Source organism: Rhipicephalus microplus, chromosome 6 (assembly GCF_043290135.1).
Source record: "Rhipicephalus microplus isolate Deutch F79 chromosome 6, USDA_Rmic, whole genome shotgun sequence".
In the NCBI taxonomy this organism is placed as follows: Eukaryota; Metazoa; Arthropoda; class Arachnida; order Ixodida; family Ixodidae; genus Rhipicephalus; species Rhipicephalus microplus.
Window position 1 is genome coordinate 100,902,925 of NC_134705.1, and position 4,476 is coordinate 100,907,400.

Below are 4,476 nucleotides of genomic sequence, written 5' to 3' on the forward strand. Positions count from 1 at the left end.
TGTTTTCACCTGACGTGCGGTCGAACGCTGTGGCTAAATAATGAAGAGGTGAAGTGAGAGAAAAGTGTATTGTGTGTGCACGGAGGAGCTGGCAGCTGCTGCGGATGAGGGAGACAGTGACGTAAATGGACAGCTGCGAAGTGATCTATATGGCATTGCTCCAACCTATATGCTAATTCTTTTTTTTTCTCCACTCTGCAGTATAGTGGAAGCATTTGTCTCGTGGACGAAGTGTGCTGTAATAACAAGCACTTGTCTTTCACAGCTGTAACCCCCTGCTTACAAGCCTTCTGGCAAAGCAGGGTGTTTCTGAATAAGTAAATTAATAAAACATTTTGTCATGCTCTTGAACTCTCAAAGCGCAATATGCGTGCAAGTGGGGTTTGAAAGCAAGCATTGCCTTTTATATTTTTGCTAACAGCGACAATTACGCTGATGTCGATCTCGCCTCTACTACCAGGTATTTCACAAGCTTGCACAATTGATTACTTTCCACCCGAAGGTTACTGCGTCGTCCGTCGTGTGCTTCAGTTCGCCTTATCAAATCCATCGACCCGTAAAGTGGCCTTGTTTGTTTACCATTAAGCAAATCTGATATAGAGTGCAAGCGTGAGTTTGCCCTGCGCTTATTGACATTTTCTCTACATTTGTTCAAATAAGCTGTGTTCATTGCTAACTGCAGAACTTTGACCAGGGCTGGGATCACTTTGATTTTGCGCAGCATGCCCGCAAATAAGGGAGGAGCTTCGTCGAAACCGTTTGGTTTATTTTAACCACGTGGATAGGCACAGTCACAGGTGTGGAAACAAATTGCTGCAATAAACGCCCTATACCTACTGATGCTTTCTAGAAAGCATGTGATTCACAATCGACACAAGCTCTTACAAGACCTAGTGACCTAGGAGTGGGGCTTTGAAACGTTTATTCAGAAGCACAATATAATGACCCATACGTACAGTTTTCTGGTATTTCCACCCTGTGCATGAAATTACCCAGAGCCCAAAGATCTAATGTGAAGCTTCACATATTATTTCAGTGACCTGGTCATTGGTACGATAACAAAAGCTTCTTGACCTCTTCAAGGTGTTTGACAATTTTTTCAAAGCTCCCTTACGTCGCTCTCTTGGGTCTTTATCTCTATCTGTTCTTTCGTTTGTTTTATCTGCTCTTCTGTGAAGTGGTTTTTCTAGTCACCGACTATTCCTTTATTCACAATCCGTGAGCCCTGATGCATCTCGGTGAATTTCGTTGGCATATTTCTTAAAGTTCCCGCTGAAGCACTTCTGTCGCACTTTTTTGTGAGGGCTCTTTTTGCAACATACAACGGAGTTTCACTGAAAAATAGTGTCATTTTTTCAAGGCGGTATGCTTGTAGCACCTTTTCAAGAATACATTCGTCTTCGCGCAGTGCAGGACCATGATCTTCACTAAGAGAAAGTCCGCAATTTTTAGAACTTGTGCCTTCGTGTCGGCTTTCAGTTGCTCGTAGCTGGAGAAAAGCACATTATCATTGTTTCTCTCGTCATACCACGGCAGCAGGTGGTCGAAGTAATCACCATATATTACCTGCACAGGAGAAAAATAAACAACACTGTACAACATAGTGGTGCACAGTATAGCTATGTAGAAAGTAGCTTCATATTCAATAAACCTGTATAAGAAGTGTATTGTGCCTAGGACTGCCTCTGGTACTCCCACGGCATATTAATCTTCACCATGAAGTTTTCAATATTAGCAAAACACAACAAACATTTCACGAGAAAGGAAGTTCACAAACCCACTTTCAGTGCTATAAAAATTACACAGTAATAGATATTCACATGTCTAGTCACAGTGCTACAGTTTAATACTCCACGCAATAGCAATTCTCTGACATCTATTACGTCCACATTTGTCACCACAATGTAAAACCTCTCCTATTTGTGTTGGATATGGCCACACGGCAATTACTGCTTATTTCGGATGAAATTATGCCTAAACTCTTACGCAAGGAACTACGATCTCACCTTGCTGCATAAGAAGAGGGCCAAAAACTTTTCGAAATACACATAGGCGATTCTCTTGGGAGTCTCTCTCTTCAGGAAGTGGTAGTAGGAGATTGCGCAGTCATAAAGGTTTCTCGCCACGTAGATGTACTTTGCAGTGTCCGTCGGAGGGAAAACCTTCAACAGAAGATGTGTCAAAATAGGGCCTGTCCGTGATAGATTCAAGGCAGCTCCGACACCGGATTTCAATGCACGGACACTTGAGCCTCAATTCGTTGATGCAGGAGAGCTCTTCAGCACGTGATAGAATGTTGCACGCTATCAATGTTGTTAAATTGGTCCCACATTTGGGTTGCGTTACGGCAATAACGTCGCCATCCAGGGGTTTGTATTTGATAGCGGAGTCAATTGTGTCACCCGAAAACAGCTTGCGCATCCACACTTCTTTGAGAAAGCGGTAAGTTGCTTTGTTCATATTCAGAAGGTTCCCAGTATCTGCAGAAAACAAATGTCCAGAATACCTTTTCTGCATGGTGTTTAGAAACACGACGCTTCTTTCTAGATTGCTATATGCAAGCATTTGGATTTCTGCGGCTCATGTGCATGATTGTAAACCGGTACTTTATTTCAAATATATTTCATTGTGACCTGCTCGCGCGCGGGTCCATGGCGTCATTGTTGAGACAGGAATGGCCGCCGTCACAGCTCTGAAAACCTCAGGAACGCTTATATTGGTGATTATGTAAGGATTTAAAATCAAGGCACAAGAGATAGAAACAAGAGACAAGCAGATTTCGTTTCGCACTTTGCTAGTCAAAAAAGCTACATTGAACAAGAGCGATGAAAGGACATGGAGATAAATGTACTAACAACTCAGGTTTACCGGAAAACAACAATATGTGTCATCGGCATTGCTGTTGAGACACACGCGATATGTGTTATGTCGTACTATTTGCATTCGGCAAGTTTCACTAATGGTCACGGCAGCCCAATTTCCACGCGATCGATAGTTTAAGTCACACTTGTGAGTTTGCACTGACGTGCTTCCTAATGAACCCGAGGGTGTTGATGCTAATCCTGTGTCACCTGCTAGCGTGTGCCTCATAATGACATCACATTTTTTAATAAGTAATCCTTCGGCGTTTATTATAGCGGGCTTCAAACACTTACACAAAATAAAAACTAACAGTAAAGCAGCCACTTAGCAATCTTAATATGCATCAACCTTACCTTTTTCAACGTGCAACATTACTAAGAAGTATATTGCCAGTAACAGTAGTTAACATTACTACAAATAAATATTTTTTTCAGTTTTTTCATAACAATTATTTTGACAATAACAACTATGTGTACACTGCACAGCAATGACGGCATTTGATTCTTCCTTTCACTTTTGATGCAGTGTGTGTACATTACCTCCAGCGTTGCATTGCTGTATGTGCAAGTTTTCTCACTGTTATATTAGTATATGTTTAAAGTAACAAACTGCATTTTTGCACGTTGATTATAATCCACATATACTGCACCATATATGTTGGCGACAGTTGTATCTACTCTTGTTGCCGTTGTTTATGTTAACGAAGTTCCCTCTTCTGCTTGCATCCGAGTAGAGTCTGCAGCATTTCGAAATAATAATAATAATAAGCGATATATTGTACTTACTTTGTCGCAGAACCTCCTTGATAGCTCGGTGCTACATGAAAGCTCCTTTGCGTCCTCCTTTACAGAAAGCTGTTGGCTCTCTTCAAAAAGTCTCGGAATTCAGCTAACCAATTATATTTCTTGGCATGCGCACATCGAATACATCACTAACAATTCCAACAGATCCCTCGGCTACCTACGCAGAAATTTTTCTAAAGCCTCCTCCCATTTAAAGTTAATGCTGTACAAAACGCTAATTAGACCTAAGCTTGAGTATGCGTCATCTGTGTGGGACCCCGGTCAAAAAACATTATCCGCAATCATTGAGTCGGTTCAATATCGGTCAGCACGTTTCATTAATTCAAACTATACCCGCACATCTAGCGTTTCACTAATGAAATCAAACCTTGGACTAATTGATTTGCAAATTCGAAGAAAAATTTCTCGTCTATGGCTTTTTCACAAAATCCTTTACAGAAATAGTTCACCTAAACAGCAACTCATCTCGCAACCTTCATACATATCGTCACGTCTTGATCATCAATATAAAGTTTTTATTCCTTTCTGCCGTACTAACGTTTTTTCAGGCTCCTTTATGCCAAAGACCAGTGCCGAGTGGAACAACCTTCCCCCCTCCATCGCCTTCATTGAGGACGTGTCATCCTTCAAGACTGCACTAACCGATCATATCTTAAGCCTCTAATAACTGAATATTGTTTGAACATGTATTCTAATTATTTTGTTGTATTATTGTGTTCTGTTATTGCTGTATTTTTGTTATATTACCCACCCCCTTTGTAACGCCTTTATGGGCCCTGAGGCTAATGTAAATAAATAAAAATAAATAAAT

The 4,476-nt window shown here is 41.0% G+C and overlaps 1 pseudogene; it reads right to left on the reverse strand.

Moving 5' to 3' along the window:
- Positions 1-984: 984 nt before the first annotated feature.
- Positions 985-2,460, reverse strand: LOC142765397 (sulfotransferase 1B1-like; annotated as a pseudogene).
- Between the last annotated feature and the right edge of the window lie 2,016 nt (positions 2,461-4,476).